Raw genomic sequence first — 21575 nt, 5'->3', positions numbered from 1 at the left:
TGTTTTGTCTCAAGATGCACACCTGTAATATTTTTGTAAGGTATGCTTGTTAAAACTACATAAGCATCCTAATATAACTAAGGCCTAGTCCTGGATTAATCTAAACCCTGTCCTGAAAACCACACCATACTGCATCTTGACAACTAGTATTAAGGTAGATCACTTGTTGGTCAGTCCCCTTTTCTATATTTTAGATCTGTATAAATTTGTTCCCAGATTAACACAGTGGCTATATCAACTGATAATATTAACCTATAAGATAAAATGACTATAAAACAGTAAAAACAGTAAAATTATGTGTTTGTACTGGAAACGTGTGTTGTGTATTTGCACAGTGAATAATAATCACAAAGTCTTCATTGTAAAAAAATCTCCATTCCCAACTGAAAATGTTCTAGTTCAATATATGAAACACAGGGAATACAATGGAATAGTGGATAGCAATAAGGTTAGTAGTATACAACACTATACCCTGATGTCACAGGTGACGTTTTGTGAGGGCGGAACCAAAAGTGTGGAAGACGGGTTCCGCCCGACGATGGTTCCGCCCGGACGTTTTACTCTGAACACCGGAATTTCCGGGGTTTCCCCGATTACGAAATCAAGCCTGATTTCGCCCAGGTGAGGGTAATCTACACAGCGGTTGCTGATAGGCCGATGAGGAGAAGAGGTAGAGGATATAAAGACCTTTGAAGACATCAAACGGTGTGTTTGTTATGTACTTTGCATGCGCTGTGTTGCTGCTTTGCAGACGCTCTGTGCTGGCCTGATCGTTCCCTTGGGGAAGTAAAGGAAGGAAAGACAGCTAGCGAAGGAATATTGGGAGAGTTTCACTCGTGAGTGAGCAAGATACAGAGCCAACGGGATTACAGATACAGGAGGCTATTGACAACTAAGAGTGAGTAAACAGCCATTGTGTTTACCGTGTAATACTTCGAAGAGGAGTTGCTTGGTGTGTGTCTGTCTTGTGTTTGAGGTCCCTGGCCCCACCGGAGAGGGAAGAGTGGGCGAGCCGTGGGTTGACCGGAAACACGGACGAGACATTCGGATAGGAAGCGCCGTCTACGAATTGATCAGTGGCCCTGCGGGACAAGAAAGCGTGGGTGAGCCAGAGAAGTAACAAACAACACATCGGGGCTGTGAGTAATACAAAACCTATTCTCAACGGTGACCAAAACATCGCCCAACCATCCTCCCGAGGGAATCGAAGCCTGGTGGCTAAGTCCATATTTAATATCACGTGAAGTGTGTGCAAGAGTGCTGTGGGTGAGTTTCACTTATTACTTGGTGTTGCGCTGTGCTTGCTGTGTGTATGCTGTGCTTGTAGCGACCAAACTGCCGGCCTCGGACGAATCGTGAGATGATTATATCTGTTGTGGCCTGAGTCCTACGGAAAGAGTGAAATTAAGCCTTGGCCCCGGGTGTGTTGGAGAGAGCTTCACTCCTTGATAGAGCGGACAGTGGTGAAACCCAGTGGTGGATAGGAGTGAGTATTTTCTGAAGTGCACTGTGCGGATTGAGGGTCATAGTTGTGTGTGTGTTCGACCTATCCAACAGAAACTCGTGGTGGCGGAGCCTCAACGAAAGTTCGCCCCAACTCGGGACCCCGGTCGTGGAAACAGGAGGGGGAGTTCGGGAAGCGTTCGGCTCCGTGCCACTGGACCCATCGGTCCCCACGACGCCCGAGAAGCTTGAGTGGACGGGTGAAGGAATACGGTGCACCAACGCTGTAGCGAAAGTCCACTGTCTGAGAGTGAGTACAAAGACCCCCAGTGCTGTGAGTAACTTACCCTGTGCAGCGATATTTGATCTGTGCTTATAGCAACCACTTACCTGTGTCTAAACGAAAGCTCTGTGTGAGCGAGGATCCCCAGTGTTGTGAGTGGCTTACCTCTGTGTGGTGTTATCGACCTGTGCTTGCGGCAACCACTTACCTGTGTCTCAACGAAGGCTCTGTGTGGAACGAAGATCCCCAGTGTTGTGAGTAACTTACCTCTGTGTAGTGTTATCGACCTGTGCTTACAGCAACCATTTACCTGTGTTTAAACGAAACCTCTGTGTGAAGCGAGGATCCCCAGTGTTGTGAGTAGCTTACCTCTGTGTGGTGTTATCGACCTGTGCTTGCGGCAACCACTTACCTGTGTCTCAACGAAGGCTCTTTGGAAAACGAAGATCCCCAGTGTTGCGAGTAACTTACCTCTGTGTAGTGTTATTGATCTGTGCCTACAGCGACCACTTACCTGTGCCCCAGCGAAGGCTCTGTCGGGTACAAGGATCTCCAGTGCCGGTACGCGCTGTGCGAACGAAGGCCACCAGTGCTGTGAGTAACCTACCCTTGTGTGGGGATACCTACCTGTGTTATAGCAACCATCTACCTGGTGCCTGTGGTGTACAAGGACCTCCAGTGCTGTGAGTTGTTTCCCTGCATGGCCCACTAACGATCTCTGCTTCCAGTAGCGGCTGTAGAGCGACGAACCTAAGGCATAGGAGAAAGAGAGAAGACGGAGAATCAGAGCAGCAGTAAGACCACATCGAAACACATTGTGATAACTCGTTTTCTTGATTCTGCCTCCAGGAAGAAGCAGAGCGCGCCACGAATTCTAGGACCAGAGCCCTAAAGGAGCCCCTGTCCCCCAGTCCTTGTTCCAAGTGGCCCTGGAGGCGAGAAGAAGCCATATTAGTTTTAAATTGCCCTTTCCCCTTTCCCCCTTTCCTTTTAAATATTTAATAAAGTTTATTTTAAACGTAGTTTACTCGTCTGTCTGGTCATTGGGGTGGTCTTGGGAAACTCCTCGAGGTGGAAGAGTTGAGAGGGGCGTGACCTTTAGTATAGTCGGGTCCGCCCCCGTGGTGTGACACTATCATACCCTTGATTGAAATGAAAATCCTAGAATCGCCCCTGGTACAGTTGATTTTAGGATTAATTGATGCTCAGAAATATGTTGTGTAATTGCTATTTTAGCACGTGAATTTAGAGATATCTGTCTTTCCCAATTAAAGTAGGAATTCAGTTTTGCATGACTGAAATAACTGCCCAGAGGCATTGCAAACATGTCTGCCCACTGATTCGAAGTCTTATGAAATCAAAACTGGCAAATTTCATGACTATCCGTAAACAAGTCTTTTAATTCATGATATTCTGTTTGGTTCACAGGACTTTAAAAGGACTTTGGTAATGCATAGGAACGTGATGTTACCGTTAGGGAGATGGTGGTGTGATGGTGAAAGAGAAATTAATCTGCTTTCTTAAGTAGCTAACTGATAAACAAATGAAAAAGTCCTTTGGGAAGTATGGTGTGATTTTCATCATTAAAATGTTTGGTTTGTAATTATAATTTTGTAAGGCTTAATTTTTGATGAATCACATTGTCTTGCTGTTTGTATAATTGGAAACCTAATCAGCTTTGACGCTATAACAAAAATTAAGAAACAGTTGAAGAGCCTGATTCTGATAAACATCTCGAGCACCCTCGAGTAGATGGCATTCCTATAAAAAGGTGTAATTTTACATTTTGTTCTCTAAAATTATAAGTAATGGAAAAATGAAAAGACATATTTTTTAGTTTTGACAGTGACGCCCCCCAAGCAGTAAGAGTGATGTTTGCCAAGATTTGTTTAACAATCATGTTTCCTCGTCTGTTTTATTAGATGTAGATTTTATTCCTAAAGTTTTGTGATTCTCTTATTCAGATTTTGCTTTTGATTTATGGTTAATTAGTTTGTACTGCCTCGCATCTGTCTGTTAATTAACACTGTGTCCATATCAATTATGCAAGAGTTTTAAAAAAAGAGAGAATGTGGCGATGTTTTGAACAGAACAGAAAAGAACAAAATCCATTTGAGAATCAGAGGTTTAAAACAAGCCAGTATTAATCCTTCATAACATAATCGTAATGGATTATTTTATAAAGTTATTAGAATACATCCGTCGGCGAGGCTGGCTTGTGTGCTTTTAAATGATTTGAATGCAAGAGAAACATTAATCTTTTCTACTAACAAAATGTGCAAATGCTTTTTCTTGCAGGCTAAAGTCTTACCAAGATTTAATTGACACAATTATTTATTCCGGCTTATGCTGTGTGTTTTGCACTAAACTTCATTAAGGAAATAAATTATTTCCACAGACAATAATCCAAGATGTCTATAGTTCATATTTTGCTTCATTTCCCTCAACATCATAAAGGTTGTGCATTTTTCGATATAGGTGTTTATGTCAGTGTAAGCCAATTTTGGAGGATTTATTAGTGCTCATTTTTTTGCAGCGACAGCTGTTTGATATGCATTGCATCTACCCAGGAAACTCAGGGTAGAGATCATCATGTTCAATTTTCTTCTCAGCATGAGCTCGAAATGAAGTCATGTGCACTGCTTTCATCAGTAAACCACGTGAGTATATGGGCAAAATTGAGCTACAGTATAACGTTGTCAAAGAAGTGTGCCGTAGGATCAAGGAATGGCAAGAGTTATATCTCCTTGTTCTTACAGTATGTCTATTCACTGATTTTATAGAAAGAAAGATGTTCTGCATTCGTTCAGTAGATGAGACACAATCTAAAAATGCTATTTTCAACTCAGCGTTGGGTCAAAAAGGGACAAACCCAATGCTACGTTTACAATAAGTGTCTGTGGGTAAGAATGCAGTAACCTTCAGTTTCTTAAAAACACATTTTGTGCCATTTTGTGTAAGGCTTGTGGTCAAATATAGATGGGGAGAGCGGGGGCGAAAGTACAATTTTTCAGAAAAACGTAATTTAAAAAAATAATGTTTTAGATAGATACAATTTTGCTGTGGCCAGAATCTCATAAGTGTTGTCTATCAATACCAGGTGGAATTTTGATCAAATGTAAAACGACTTTCACTTTGAACATAAATAGTGAATTGTTACTTTTGACCCTTGGCTTTTCCTCGAGTCGACAATGCGGTAGCGGTATTGTCTCCGGAGTGTAGTCCTCATCAGAGTCAACAATGCTTTCATCACGGAAACTCTTACATGCAAAACACTAGTTATGAATCTTCCACGAAATTCACCTTCATCACAGTGTAACTGATGGTAATAAAAAAACTTGTATCAATGCAATCTGTTTTTAGCTTTGTCTTATAAATATAACTAGCTCGTTTGTTAGTGAATCAAACAAAATATATTTTAAACTTTACCAGTATCGATATGCTAGCTTAATAGTGAGTACTTAAAGCTATCGTATTTGTTTATATTCATAGTGATAAAGTTAGGTATTATTACATGTGATTGTGACATGATGTTACTACATGTGTCACAGGTCAGAGCGGACCACCTCTAACGTGAGTCACGCCCCTCCCTCAGTTTCCACCCCGAGGAGGTCCCAAAATGCCCCAATGACCAAACAGACGAGAAACAAAGTCAAATATAACAATCTTTATTTAAATATTAAAAGGGAAGGGGTAAAGGGGATTATTAAAAGGTAAGTCCTGGGACTTTAGATGGCTCTGAGTCGCTCCTGACTCACACAGGGACCATAGGTAAGTCTTCCTTATCCTGTCCTTATTTTCTTCGTCCACACGTGAATTGAGTTGAATATCCTTAACGTTGTCTCCCTCTTCATGTTTCTTCACAGCCTCTCTGCCAGGACTTAAAGGGACAGGACACAGGTAGCTGGATCAGGTAGGTACACTGGGCTCTGGGCTTTAAGCTTACAGGTGAGATTACAGATGGGTACACTGGGCTCTAGGCTTTAGGTGTACAGGTGAGTCTACAGGTAGGTACACTGGGCTCTGGACTTTGAGCGTACAGGTGAGGATACAGATGGGTACACTGGACTCTGGGCTTTAGGCATACAGGTGAGTATACAGGTAGGAACACTGGGCTCTGGGCTTCGGGCGTACAAGTGAGTATGCAGAAAGGTACACTGGGCTCTGGGCTTTGGGCGTACAGGTGAGTATACAGAGAGGTACACTGAGCTCTGGGCGTACAGGTGTGTATAAAGGGGGGTACACTGGGCTCTGGGCGTATAAGTGAGTATACGGGTAGGTACACTGGAGTATACGTGCATGAAGGCAAGAATGCGATGCGATTGCATCCTTGTAAATTTCGGAAGTTAACACGACTGAGCTGCAGCGGGCAGGCATAAGATTTATAAAAACAGTTATGAGAAGAAAGGCACAGCAACTCAAAAAGACTTACGTGTTTCACAATTACTCATAATGCCAATTTTCTTGTGGAGGCATGGAGCAGAATGAGAAATCACAGTTAACTTATGTGCGATCTACCGGCATTGCCTTTGCGATCGACGTATTGGACACCCCTGGTTTATCATTATCCTATCTCTATATTAATTTGACCACGCTGGTTTCTATGGCTCATTCGTGTATGTTGTTGCCAGTTTACGTGGCGATGTAATCTAATGGCTGTTTGTTTCCAATCACTTTTAGGCTGAAATAAAGCCTCTTTTTATTTACATTACAAATGCCTGGTGTGTCTATTTTAATGGTCGCGGGCGCGGGGCGGTGCGGGTTGTAAAAATAGATACAGTGTTGCGGGGCGGGTTGGGGCGGGCCAAATATTTCATAAAAGCAGGACCCGCGGGTTGGAAAAAACGCCGACCCGTGCATCACTAGTACACACGTCAAAAGACACACCATCCACCGCATTCCACACACTCACTGTGAAATTAAGGTCAGAATCACAACGTTGGGCCGGGGCTATCGTCCTGAATAGTCGAAGGCCGGTGAAGAGGACGACCATATGAGGACGTCAGGACCACAATCTCCAACACCCGCTCCTTCCTCTCCTCGGTCAGTTCTGGCTAACCCACCGAAGTCCTTGTCACAGGTGGGGCGCACGCACTGACCAAACACACAAGGGATATACTGGGGCACAGTATTAGCACAGATGTCACTGACAAGATGACAATTGCAACATAACTCACAATTTCATTGACACTCAATACTTCCCTCTATCTTCCTGAGGTCTGGTGTATACTTCAAGGACGATAGTACAGCAAATTTTCCGTTCCTTCCTCTTCTCAATGTACTTCCGGTGACTTCAATTTGCTTTACTACTTAACTCCGTCGTTCTTCAGCCCAATCCTCTGCTTTAACTTTGCCCAGTCTGCAATATCCGCTCTAATACGTCTTTTCAAACACGCCAAATCACTCTGTCTCACCCACAGCGTTGGCCGGAATAAACTTCTCCTGCTGTTTTCCGGATGTCTTATTTATGTGCCTCCTCTTCTCTGAAGTGCCCAATCACCAATCGTCACGCTTATTAAACACACCTGAAGCCAGTATCATTTGCTTTCAGTTGCCCGGAGTTACCGGAACTGGCCGGGTGTTTCAGTGAAAATGGTCCGTCCGGGTGGAACTATTTCCGCCATTTTGGGTTCTGCTTCATACAGTCACTCTGAGACACGCACCGCGCTCCTTCCTCTCCGCTCTTCTGAGGTAAATGCTTCTTCCAGCAGAGCCGGTCAGTGTCGCGCGTTCATGTATTTTGGGAGCGTGAATTTGAAGAAACCCGTAAGGGAGGGGGTGGAGTGAATGGAAAATTGAGCTCGTGAGAGGTCTACAGACACTCGATTTTTATACTCTCTTTTTCAGAGTACTTACATATTACTTATGTATTGGTATATAAAGTCAGTTTAAACAAATTTGTAAAAAAGTTTTTTTTAGATAATTCCTGCCTATCCTGCCTTTAAATGGCCTAGCACCTTAATATCAGAATACAATCCATCACGTACATTGCGGTTGCAAAATTCTGGTCTCTTATCCTAGAATATCAAAATTGTCTAACCCCCCATTCAGACAGCCAGCGACCAGCAGTAGCAGAGCGACGCGATCTCATTCATTTCAATGGAAACCAAGCGACTTCCGGCGGCACGAGCGAAAGTGACCGTTGGTGATCATATGGGCGTGTCCAGCGACGTGAGAAAGTTAAGAAAAGTTTAACTTTATGCAAATGTCGAGCGAATTTTGGGAGCGACAACCAACGAGAACGAAGCAGTGGAGTTCACGTCATCCTTTCCTCATCAGTTATTGGCGTGGATGGTACTCATTTGTTTATGACAAGCAGATTTAGAAACACCTCTTTGAAAGAGACAAGCGACACACAGCGATAACATCGCTGGCTGTCTGAATGCGGCGTAAAGGTGGTAGATCCTTTTCCTACTTAGCCCCTAATATAATATTTATAAGTCAAATATAGTCAAATATAGTCAATATATGAATCTCCCAAGGTTTTTTCCTTCCTAGGACTTTTTCTTCCTCCCAGGCTTAAAAAGTCGGGGGGGGGGGGGGTTCTACTACGGGTTTTTTCAACCCCGGGGAGTCAGCCGACATTGGCTTAACTTAGCACCCTCTTCTATAAGCTACATTATTAGTACGCTCGCTAGTAAAGTTTATTCCTAGCCGCTGTATTTTGCTACTTATGTTGTCTGTCAATATTTCTGTGTTTCCCCTGCTTTTATGTAAAGCTGCTTTGAAACAATTACCAATTGTGAAAAGCGCTATATAAATAACATTGAATTAAATTAAAAAATAATGATATTACATTTTCATTTTAAATTAAATCAAATGTTTCAAAAGCAACAGTACAAACTTCAATTTTTGAATTTTTTTTAACAGTTTCAACACTATGAAAATGAAATTAAATCAAATTAAAATAATATCAATTCTCATCATAATGCAACAGTATAGAAGCGGGACAAAAGTAACAAGTGTTACTTTCATCCCGACAGGATATCCTCACATTTAAACCCGATTTACTTTTATTTTGAAAAACTCTAATAAGTCAAACTTCAGGATGTGTTAGAGCACTAAATAACCTGAAGATTGATCAGTACTTTAACATATGAAACAAGAAACACAATGTGGTATTAGAATAAAATGACGGCTTTAGGAATTTACTTATGATGGATGAAAACAACTTTCTGGATCTACACGTGGAAAACAGTGAGTAAATAACGTGATATTTGTTGGCTCTGTCAAGGGTTTGTGTGTTAAAGATGCTGCCATAGATTGGGATGCAAATGTTATCAGGGCTCTGAGAATTTTTTTGTTGCTTTCATCCCAATTGGAACAGAAATTGGAAATTGGAATAAATATTATTATAACATATAACATGTTAATATAAACTCAGATATAGTTCATGTGATATCTTTTTATCATTCGTTCATGTGGATTCTAAATAAAAAACACCTTTTTATTCAATATTTGTTTACAAAACCAACATGAAAATGACAAATTTCATTTTTGCTCAAACAGCCTGATTTTTTTAAGTTGGCTTATTTGTATAAATTCTTACAAAGTGAATCCTACAAAAACATACCATTATCATAAAAACAATAACGAAACTACCAATAACCCCGCCCATAACCCCAACATCACAGGGGCAAAAGCTAATCATACAAAAATGTACAAATCTGCTTGTACAAATTAATATGAATTGGTCACCTCTTAAAATACATGCATTGCCTTGAGATAGCGTTTAGTTAATACAAGTCCAGTTTCCCATAACTTCTGGATCGGGCCACTGATGTCTATCAGGTTTTGGAAACAAATATTGAATAAACAAAGTGATTTTTTGTTTCATTTAGAAAAACAAATAAACACGGATTATGTGACTCTCTTAACAAAAACAAAATATAATGAATATAACTCATCCAGTTTAAAAGACTTCTTAAAACATGAGCGGCGATCACATGCTTGCTCATTTGTCATTCTCTCTATAAATGTAGTACATTAAAATCTTCTCATCTCACTGACCTTCATCACTGATAAACCCTGTGGCAAAGTTAGCATGCTGACATTTGAATGTTAAAGACAATATTCTTCCATCAGCTGTATGTAATGTAATAATGCAGCTTTAGTTCCTGTTGCTTAATTGATACACTGTCAGAATTAAAGGTACAAAAGCTGTCGCTAGGGTAGTGCTCTTTAAATACCATTTAGGTACACATGTGTATTCATTTGGCACTAATACTATATGCATCTTTGAGCTACAAAACCCCCTTTCACATACAGTAGCACTTTGGTCCCAGAAAATATCTGTAAAATAGGCAGAGAGGCTTTTGTGTGAACAAAACACGTCCTGTAAATGTTCTGGGATTGCTCCTGTAAAGAGAACCTAGTAACACGCCGTAACATACACAGCAATTTTCTATTTCCATATAATTAGAGACGGTCTCATTCCAGTGCCTTGGTTTTCAACTTCACAAACATGTAACCAGGGCTGCTAGCAATTTTGGGCCCTATGAATAAAGAGGAGGTCGGGCCCCCACCATACCCATTTCGCACCAAACATACAATCCAACCTACTATTCAAAATATTTGTCTGCAATTTAATAATAAATTGTTTTGACCACAATTAACAGTATTTATGGAGACTTACAATGTCTGCAGCTAAGATAATTTGTTGTGCAAATGTAAATTTAATAAAAAAATACAGTTATGAAATAATCAGAGAAAATGCAACATTCTTAAACAATGATTAAAGATAATTGTGACCCTGCCTGTGAAAACCCAGCTGAAGTATTTATTTGTGGTTTACTGGTTTCATCCTAATCATCCTACACAATGTTAAGAACATTTTGTGAAAATATAAACTTGATATCTTTAATGTTGACCGAGTAATTTCATGTCAGCGATTGAAATCATAGTGAAATTAATGCTTGAAATCAAACTGTGATGCTCTTTATCTCACAATAAGATTTGAGACTTTCAGAGACAGTCTTAGTGACATACTGTATACTTGAGCTGTTACACACACCAATAACATTGTAACAATTAAAAATGTCGAACAACATGTATCTTTTCTATACATTTACCTTATGCCTAGGTCAAAATGATTGCCCAAAGCTTGTAACTATTAGCATTATTGTAAGGTGAGTAACATGTTTCACACACCAGCAGTTACAGTAAAGCAAAAACAAACAACAGATCATTGAAACCGTGAACTCAAAAACAGCTATACTCTTAACGTAAATGATTCTTCAGACTGTTTTTAATCAACGGAACTCTAAAATGAAATGAATGACAACTGTAGGAGATTTTGACACAGATTTCCCTACCCAGTCTCATGTAGATGCGAATAAATAGCACGAAGTGTAAAAATCGTGCAATACATATGGCAAATTCCACTTTGGCGTGCATATGATACGCCAGTCCTTCCTATTCACTTAAACGGTGCATCTTTTTTTGTCGTTTTATTTATTGGTTTCTCAATTTTTTTCTGTTTTTTTAAACCATTTTCGCTTGGGTTAGGGTTAGATTTGCTTAATGAGGTTATTTAATATACAGGTTTCTCCATGTTTTTGTCCATATTTAAGCCATGGTCGCTTGGAGTTGGGGTTAGAGTTGGGGTTTGGGTAAGGATGTCATTTTTATATAACAAAAAGTTGTTCTAACCCTAAACCCAAGCGAAAATGATAAAAAAAAGAGAAACCAATAAATAAAACAACAAAAAAGATGTAGCGTTTAAGTGAATGGGAAGGACTGGTGTATCATATGCACGCCAAAGTGGAATTTGGCGTATATATAGCGAGTGCAACATTGAGAAGGCGGAGAAATAACGAGTGACTGGGTGAAGAAGGATATAGGGGCACAGGAGATCGGCTGAGTATTTACACTTTGCAATGAGGATGTGTGAATCCATGGGTACAATCGAATGATCTGTTCTGAGTGTGTGTAACAGGAACACTCACCGGAAGCGCCATCAAAGGAGGATCTCTGGCAGCAGGAAAACGGAGGAAGGAGGATTTAGCTGGCCACTGGAAGGAGAAAGAAACAAAGAGGAGAATATTAGCGGTTGCTTGTGAGTACCTTGGGACAATTGTGAAAGCAACCACTGATTGGAGTGTGAATCACGAGGTGAGTATTGCGAGTTTGAGTCCTCGCAGGTAAACGGCCCCACTGTGGAAGAGTGTTGTGGGTGAGCCGGAAGTCGTGGAACAAAGGAAGGGACATGGGTGTCAGGACGGCGACGGCTACGTCTCAATTTGCATCGAAGACGGCGCCCAGTAAATCCCAGGACCAGTTCCAGTCAGTCGGTTTGTGACCTTAATTCACTGAAGTGTGTGGAGTGCAGTGGGTGAGTCCATGTTCTTGTCGTGAGTGTGTACACTTGAAGAGGTTTTGCAGTGCTATGCTGTGCTTGTGTCGTCGATGACCACCGCTAGACTGAATAAAGTCTTGGGAAAGTAGAGTAAAACCCCAGTCCCCAACGAAAGTACTTACCTCCTGTACATAGCCAAGAGCTACCTGCCTGTGGTGCCCGTCGTCTGTGTGGAAGTAAAGCCCCATTCACCAATGAAAATAGCTCCCGTATATAGCTAAGATCTACCTGCCTGTGCTGCATGACGTCCCTGTGAGAGTAAGGCCCTAGTCGCCAGTAGAAGTAAAGCCCCAGCCACCTGAGAACATGTAGCTTCTGCCCCCCCCCCCCCCCTTGCCATGAAGGCCAAAGGACTGAGCCGTTGTTTTTTTTTAGTATTTAATCCCCCCTACCTGTAAAACTTAAAATAAAAACTTGTTAAATTTTATTCTCTTGTCTGTCTGGACATTGGGGTGTTTTGGGACCTCCTCGGGGTGGAAATAGAGGAGCGTGACCCGCGACAGGGGCGGTCCGCTTCTCCGACCTGTGACACATGGCGTATGAGAAACTACGGCTTCAGTGTTTACAAGCATGGAGAAAGAGGACAGCTTCAACGTTGTTGTATTTGGAATGATACTAATTAATGTCTTTGTGTCAGTTTATTGTTTAACTCTTTCCCCGCTAGTGTTTTTTAAAAACGTTGCCGTTCAGCGGCAGCATTTTCCAGAATATTTTTCTATATAAATATAAACATAGAAATATATCAAATAAAAGAACAGACCCTCTGCTTTTAAACAAACAAAATGGAATAAACCATTTAATCTCTTCTTCATTAGGGGTCAAGCCCCAAAGGGGCGTAGAACCCTATTGTTATTAGGGGTCAAGCCACGAAGTGGCGTAGACACCTATTGTTATTGTTAGTTTTCTTATTATTATTTTTCTTCCTCGTTCTTCCGCCGAAATTCAATGGCAGCCCATAGAACCGTACATAGGAAAGTTATGAAATTTGGCACACATGTAGAGGACAGTCTCAGAAGTTACTATAGCAACATTGGTGTGTCTGACTCAAACCCTCTAGCGCCACCAACAGTCCAAAAATCCACTTATGTTCATGCTCATAACTTCTGACCCGTGAGTCCTAGAAACTAAATTCTTGTTTCCTCTGAATCCTTGGCTCATGATGATTCAAATGCACACATTGATGTCATTTGTGTCATGCACATCTTTCCGCCATTTTGAATTTTTCGTAAAACCTACTTTTTCGAACTCCTCCTAGACCGTTGGTCCGATTTGCATGTCCTTTGGTATGTAGCATCTAGAGACACCCCAGACAAAAAGTTATCAAAAGCTTTTTGATAGACCAATGCGTTCTCATATAAACTGACAACATATATGGCGGCGAGCACGCCAAAACGGACGTGAGGCTGTATCTTCGCAAAACTTTGGTGTATCGACACGAAACTTGGTATATGTCATAACAGTCATAACCTGAGGGTGTCTGCAACGTTTCGTCACAGCGCCACCTAGTGGTCACGAGATTCGAAAAATGCATATTTTCGCTTATAACTACTTCAAACTTGAGTCTAAAATCATGAAGGTGGTCTTGTCAGATTCCTTGAGGCATGCCGAGTCAAACGATACCAAACGGTTTTCGGTCGGCCATTTTGGGTGTCGGCCATTTTGAATTTTCTCATTAAGTTCAGTATTTCACAAACAGAATGGCGTATCGCTACGAAATTTGGCATGGTTCATCAGTGACATGTTCTGAGCGCACCTATAAATCTTTAGGACGGCGCCACCTAGTGGTCAGGATATGTAAAAAGAAATTTTTAAATCTTTATATCATTTGATTAAATTGCCACACTGACATAAGACTTCACTCTATTGATTCCTTGGCTCATGCTGAGTCCGACTGTACCAAATATGTCTGAGTCAAACCTACTTCCTGTCGGCCATTTTGAATTATATTGAACACCTACTTTTTCGAACTCCTCCTAGAGCGCTCGAGTGATTGGCTTGATTTTTGGTATGCATCATCTAGAGACGCTCCAGACAAAAAGTTATCAAAAGCTTTTCGGTAGACCTATCCGTTGTCGTATAACGCATCAAAGAATGCGAGGGCGAGCACGCCAAAATGTGTTTGAGCCTGTATCTTCGCAAAACTTTTGCGTATTAATATGAGACTTGGTATATGTCATAACAGTGATGACCTGAGGGTGCATGCACCATTTCGTCACACTGCCCCCTACTGGTCACGAGATATAAAATATGTCTATTTTTGCTTATAACTACTGCAAACTTGAATGTTAAATTATGAGACTAGTATTTTTAGATTTCGTGAGGCATGCCGAGTCAAACGATACCAAATGGTTTTTGGTCGGCCATTTTGTGTGTCGGCCATTTTGAATTTGTTCTTTAAATTGAAGTATTTCAGAAACACAATTGCGTATTGTTATGAAACTTGGTATGGTTCATCAGCAACATGTTCTGGGAGGACTTGTAAACTTTTCGGCGCCCCCTAGTGGTCAAAAGATTTGAAGCTATATCTCTTCATCTCTTTATCGTATTAACACCAAATTTGGTGGGTGTCATCACAATCAAGACCTGAGTCACAATTTATTGTTTGGTCAGTGCCCCCTAGTGGTCAAGTCATTTAAGGCTATATTTCCATATCGCTTTATTGTATTTACACTAAATTTGGTATGTGTCATCACAGTCATGACCTGAGGTACCATCTATTGTTTCGGCACAACGCCACCTAGTGGTCTCAAGATACGAAAAAATTGCTATTTTTTCATAAAACTAATGCAAACTTAGATCTTAAATCATGACAGTCATCACGTATGAATAATTTTTTGCCATGTTTGGCTTGACCCCGGTATCGCTGCTTGCAGCTATATTTGTTAGTTAGGGGTCAAGCCCCGAAGGGGCGTAGAACCCTATTGTTATTGTTAGTTTTCTTATTATTATTAGGGGTCAAGCCCCGAAGGGGCGTAGAACCCTATTGTTATTGTTAGTTTTCTTATTATTATTATTATTAGGGGTCAAGCCCCGAAGGGGCGTAGAACCCTATTGTTATTGTTAGTTTTCTTATTATTATTAGGGGTCAAGCCCCGAAGGGGCGTAGAACCCTATTGTTATTGTTAGTTTTCTTATTATTATTATTATTATTATTATTATTATTGTTATTCTTGTTCCTCGTTCTTCCACCCAAAAGTCAATGGCAGCCCATAGAACCGTACATAGGAAAGTTATGAAATTTGGCACACATGTAGAGGACAGTCACAGAAGTTACTATAGCAACATTGGTTTGTCTGACTCAAACCCTCTAGCGCCACCAACAGTCCAAAAATCCACTTATGTTCATGCTCACAACTTCTGACCCGTGAGTCCTAGAAAATAAATTCTTGTTTCCTTTGAATCCTTGGCTCATGATGATTCAATTGCACACATTGATGTCATTTGTGTCATGCAAATCTTTCCGCCATTTTGAATTTTCCGTAAAACCTACTTTTTCTAACTCCTCCTAGACCGTCCGTCTGATTTGCATGTCCTTTGGTATGTAGCATCTAGAGACACCCCAGACAAAAAGTTATCAAAAGCTTTTTGATAGACCAATGCGTTCTCGTATAAATTGACAACATATATGGCGGCGAGCACGCCAAAACGGACGTGAGGCCCTATCTTCGCAAAACTTTATTGTATCGACAAGAAACTTGGTATATGTCATTACAGTCATGACCTGAGGGTGCCTGCAACGTTTCATCACAGCGCCACCTAGTGGTCACGAGATTCGAAAAATGCCTATTTTCGCTTATAACTACTTCAAACTTAAGTCTAAAATCACGAAGGTGTTCTTGTTAGATTCCTTGAGGCATACCGAGTCAAACGATACCAAACGGTTTTCGGTCGGCCATTTTGGGTGTCGGCCATTTTGAATTTTCTCATCAAGTTCAGTATTTCACAAACAGAATGGCGTATGGCTACGAAATTTGGCATGGTTCATGGGTGACATGTTCTGAGCGCACCTATAAATCTTTAGGACGGCGCCACCTAGTGGTCAGGATATGTAAATAAATTGTTTAAAATCTTTATTTCATTTGATTAAATTGCCACTATGACATAAGACTTCACTCTACTGATTCCTTGGCTCATGCTGAGTCCGACTGTACCAAATATGTCTGAGTCAAACCTACTTCCTGTCGGCCATTTTGAATTATATTGAAGACCTACTTTTTCGAACTCCTCCTAGAGCGCTTTTTTGATTGGCTTGAATTTTGGTAGGCATCATCTAGAGACACTCTAGACAAAAAGTTATCTAAAGCTTTTCGGTAGACCTATCCGTTGTCGTATAACGCATCAAAGAATGCGAGGGCGAGCACGCCAAAATTTGTTTGAGCCTGTATCTTCGCAAAACTTTTGCGTATTAATATGAGACTTGGTATATGTCATAACAGTGATGACCTGAGGGTGCATGCAACATTTTGTCACACTGCCCCCTACTGGTCACGAGATATAAAAAATGTCTATTTTTGCTTATAACTACTGCAAACTTGAATGTAAAATTATGAGACTGGTCTTGTTAGAGTTCGTGAGGCATGCCGAGTCAAACGATACCAAATGGTTTTTGGTCGGCCATTTTGTGTGTCGGCCATTTTGAATTTTTCCTTAAGTTCAAGTATTTCAGAAACGCAATTGCGTATTGTTATGAAACTTGGTATGGTTCATCAGCAACATGTTCTGGGAGGACTTGTAAACTTTCCGATGCCCCCTAGTGGTCAAGAGATTTGAAGCTATATCTCTGCATCTCTTTATCGTATTTACACCAAATTTGGTGGGTGTCATCACAATCAAGACCCGAGTCACAATTTATTTTTTGGTCAGTGCCCCCTAGTGGTAAAGTCATTTAAGGCTATATCTCTGCATCTCTTTATTGTATTCACACCAAATTTGGTGGGTGTCATCACAATCAAGACCTGAGTCACAATTTATTGTTTGGTCAGTGCCCCCTAGTGGTCAAGTCATTTAAGGCTATATCTCCGTATCGCTTTATTGTATTTACACTAAATTTGGTATGTGTCATCACAGTCATGACCTGAGGCACCATCTATTCTTTTGGCACAGTGCCACCTAGTGGTCTCAAGATACAAAAAAATTGCTTTATTTCATAAAACTAATGCAAACTTAGATCTTAAATCATGACAGTCATCACGTATGAATCATTTTTTGCCATGTTTGGCTTGACCCCGGTATCGCTGCTTGCAGCTATATTTATTATTATTATTATTATTATTGTTATTCTTGTTCCTCGTTCTTCCACCCAAAAGTCAATGGCAGCCCATAGAACCGTACATAGGAAAGTTATGAAATTTGGCACACATGTAGAGGACAGTCACAGAAGTTACTATAGCAACATTGGTGTGTCTGACTCAAACCCTCTAGCGCCACCAACAGTCCAAAAATCCACTTATGTTCATGCTCACAACTTCTGACCCGTGAGTCCTAGAAAATAAATTCTTGTTTCCTCTGAATCCTTGGCTCATGATGATTCAATTGCATATGTTGATGTCATTTGTGTCATGCACATCTTTCCGCCATTTTGAATTTTCCGTAAAACCTACTTTTTCGAACTCCTCCTAGACCGTCCGTCCGATTTGCATGTCCTTTGGTATGTAGCATCTAGAGACACCCCTGACAAAAAGTTATCAAAAGCTTTTTGATAGACCAATGCGTTCTCGTATACCATGACAACATATACGGCGGCGAGCATGCCAAAACAGACGTGAGGCCGTATCTTCGCAACACTTTGGTGTATCGACACGAAACTTGGTATATGTCATTACAGTCATGACTTGAGGGTGCCTGCAACGTTTCGTCACAGCGCCATCTAGTGGTCACGAGATTCGAAAAATGCATATTTTCGCTTATAGCTACTTCAAACTTGAGTCTAAAATCATGAAATTGGTCTTGTTAGATTCCTTGAGGCATGCCGAGTCAAACGATACCAAACGGTTTTCGGTCGGCCATTTTGGGTGTCGGCCATTTTGAATTTTCTCATTAAGTTCAGTATTTCACAAACAGAATGGCGTATCGCTATGAAATTTGGCATGGTTCATCAGTGACATGTTCTGAGCGCACCTATAAATCTTTAGGACGGCGCCACCTAGTGGTCAGGATATGTAAATAAATTGTTTAAAATCTTTATATAATTTGATTAAATTGCCACTATGACATAAGACTTCACTCTATTGTTTCCTTGGCTCATGCTGAGTCCAACTGTACCAAGTATGTCTGAGTCAAACCTACTTCCTGTCGGCCATTTTGAATTATATTGAACACCTACTTTTTCGAACTCCTCCGAGAGCGCTCGTGTGATTGGCTTGATTTTTGGTATGCATCATCTAGATACACTCTAGACAAAAAGTTATCAAAAGCTTTTCGGTAGACCTATCCGTTGTCGTATAGCGCATCAAAGAATGCGAGGGCGAGCACGCCAAAATGTGTTTGAGCCTGTATCTTCGCAAAACTTTTGCGTATTAATATGAGACTTGGTATATGTCATAACAGTGATGACCTGAGGGTGCATGCACCATTTCGTCACACTGCCCCCTACTGGTCACGAGATATAAAAAATGTCTATTTTTGCTTATAACTACTGCAAATTTGAATGTAAAATTATGAGACTGGTCTTGTTAGATTTCGTGAGGCATGCCGAGTCAAACGATACCAAATGGTTTTTGGTCGGCCATTTTGTGTGTCGGCCATTTTGAATTTTTCTTTAAGTTCAAGTATTTCAGAAACGCAATTGCGTATTGTTATGAAACTTGGTATGATTCATCAGCAACATGTTCTGGGAGGACTTGTAAACTTTTCGGTGCCCCCTAGTGGTCAAGAGATTTGAAGCTATATCTCTGCATCCCTTTATTGTATTTACACCAAATTTGGTGGGTGTCATCACAATCAAGACCTGAGTCACAATTTATTTTTTGGTCAGTGCCCCCTAGTGGTCAAGTCATTTAAGGCTATATCTCTGCATCTCTTTATTGTATTTACACCAAATTTGGTGGGTGTCATCACAATCAAGACCTGAGTCACAATTAATTTTTTGGTCAGTGCCCCCTAGTGGTCAAGTCATTTAAGGCTATATCTCCGTATCGCTTTATTGTATTTACACTAAATTTGGTATGTGTCATCACAGTCATGACCTGAGGCACCATCTATTCTTTCAGGCACAGTGCCACCTAGTGGTCTCAAGATACGAAAAAAATGTTTTTTTTTTCATAAAACTAATGCAAACTTAGATCTTAAATCATGACAGTCATCACGTATGAATCATTTTTTGCCATGTTTGGCTTGACCCCGGTATCGCTGCTTGCAGCTATATTTATTATTATTATTATTATTAGGGGTCAAGCCCCGAAGGGGCGTAGAACCCTATTGTTATTGTTAGTTTTCTTATTATTATTATTATTCATCCTTGTTCTTCCGCCATTGAAGTCAATGGCAGCCCATAGAACCGTACGTAGGAAAGTTATAAAATTTGGCACACATGTAGAGGACAGTCTTAGAAGTTACTATAGCAACATTGGTGTGTCTGACTCAAACCCTCTAGCGCCACCAACAGTCCAAAAATCCACTTATGTTCATGCTCATAACTTCTGACCCATGAGTCCTAGAAACTAAATTCTTGTTTCCTCTGAATCCTTGGCTCATGATGATTCAAATGCAGACATTGATGTCATTTGTGTCATGCACATCTTTCCGCCATTTTGAATTTTTCGTAAAACCTACTTTTTCGAACTCCTCCGAGACCGTTTGTCCGATTTGCATGTCCTTTGGTATGTAGCATCTAGAGACATCCAAGACAAAAAGTTATCAAAAGCTTTTTGATAGACCAATGCGTTCTCGTATACAGTGACAACATACAAGGCGGCGAGCACGCTAAAACAGACGTGAGGCCGTATCTTCGCAAAACTTTATTGTATCGACACGAAACTTGGTATATGTCATTACAGTCATGACCTGAGGGTGCCTGCAATGTTTCGTCACAGCGCCACCTAGTGGTCACGAAATTCGAAAAATGCATATTTTTGCTTATAACTACTTCAAACTTGAGTCTAAAATCATGAAGGTGGTCTTGTTAGATTCCTTGAGGCATGCCGAGTCAAACGATACCAAACGGTTTTCGGTCGGCCATTTTGGGTGTCGGCCATTTTGAATTTTCTCATTAAGTTCAGTATTTCACAAACAGAATGGCGTATCGCTACGAAATTTGGCATGGTTCATCAGTGACATGTTCTGAGCGCACCCATAAATCTTTAGGACAGCGCCACCTAGTGGTCAGGATATGTAAATAAATTGTTTAAAATCTTTATATCATTTGATTAAATTGCCACTATGACATAAGAATTCACTCTATTGATTCTTTGGCTCGTGCTGAGTCCGACTGTACCAAATATGTCTGAGTCAAACCTACTTCCTGTCGGCCATTTTGAATTATATTGAACACCTACTTTTTCGAACTCCTCCTAGAGCGCTCGTGTGATTGGCTAGATTTTTGGTATGCATCATCTAGAGACACTCTAGACAAAAAGTTATCAAAAGCTTTTCGGTAGACCTATTTGTTGTCTTATAACGCATCAAAGAATGCGAGGGCGAGCACGCCAAAATGTGTTTGAGCCTGTATCTTCGCAAAACTTTTGTGTATTAATATGAGACTTGGTATATGTCATTACAGTGATGACCTGAGGGTGCATGCACCAATTCGTCACACTGCCCCCTACTGGTCACGAGATATAAAAAAATGTCTATTTTTGCTTATAACTACTGCAAACTTGAATGTAAAATTATGAGAGTGGTCTTGTTAGATTTCGTGAGGCATGCCGAGTCAAACGATACCAAATGGTTTTTGGTCGGCCATTTTGTGTGTCGGCCATTTTGAATTTTTCTTTAAGTTCAAGTATTTCAGAAACGCAATTACGTATTGTTATGAAACTTGGTATGGTTCATCAGCAACATGTTCTGGGAGGACTTGTAAACTTTCCGGTGCCCCCTAGTGGTCAAGAGATTTGAAGCTATATCTCTGCATCTCTTTATCGTATTTACACCAAATTTGGTGGGTGTCATCACAATCAAGACCTGAGTCACAATTTATTTTTTGGTCAGTGCCCCCTAGTGGTCAAGTTATTTAAGGCTATATCTCTGCATCTCTTTATTGTATTTACACCAAATTTGGTGGGTGTCATCACAATCAAGACCTAAGTCACAATTTATTTTTTGGTCAGTGCCCCCTAGTGGTCAAGTCATTTAAGGCTATATCTCTGCATCTCTTTATTGTATTTACACCAAATTTGGTGGGTGTCATCACAATCAAGACCTGAGTCATAATTTATTATTTGGTCAGTGCCCCCTAGTGGTCAAGTCATTTAAGGCTATATCTCCGTATCGCTTTATTGTATTTACACCAAATTTGGTGGGTGTCATCACAATCAAGACCTGAGTCACAATTTATTG

The 21575-nt window shown here is 40.7% G+C and overlaps 1 protein-coding gene across 2 annotated transcripts in view; it reads right to left on the bottom strand.

Annotated features, from left to right (window-relative positions):
* prlhr2a (prolactin releasing hormone receptor 2a) overlaps nucleotides 1-21575 on the bottom strand; it is a 199547-nt gene that overhangs the window by 84102 nt on the left and 93870 nt on the right. The window contains exon 2 of one of the 2 annotated variants that reach the window (XM_073867598.1): nucleotides 11674-11739. The exons of the other annotated variant lie outside the window; for it this stretch is intronic. The gene's annotated coding sequence lies outside the window, so the exon portion shown is untranslated. The remainder of the gene's footprint in view (nucleotides 1-11673; nucleotides 11740-21575) is intronic. 2 annotated transcript variants of the gene reach the window in all.

This window comes from Misgurnus anguillicaudatus, chromosome 5, assembly GCF_027580225.2.
Source record: "Misgurnus anguillicaudatus chromosome 5, ASM2758022v2, whole genome shotgun sequence".
In the NCBI taxonomy this organism is placed as follows: Eukaryota; Metazoa; Chordata; class Actinopteri; order Cypriniformes; family Cobitidae; genus Misgurnus; species Misgurnus anguillicaudatus.
This window is presented reverse-complemented; position numbering and strand designations above follow the sequence as displayed.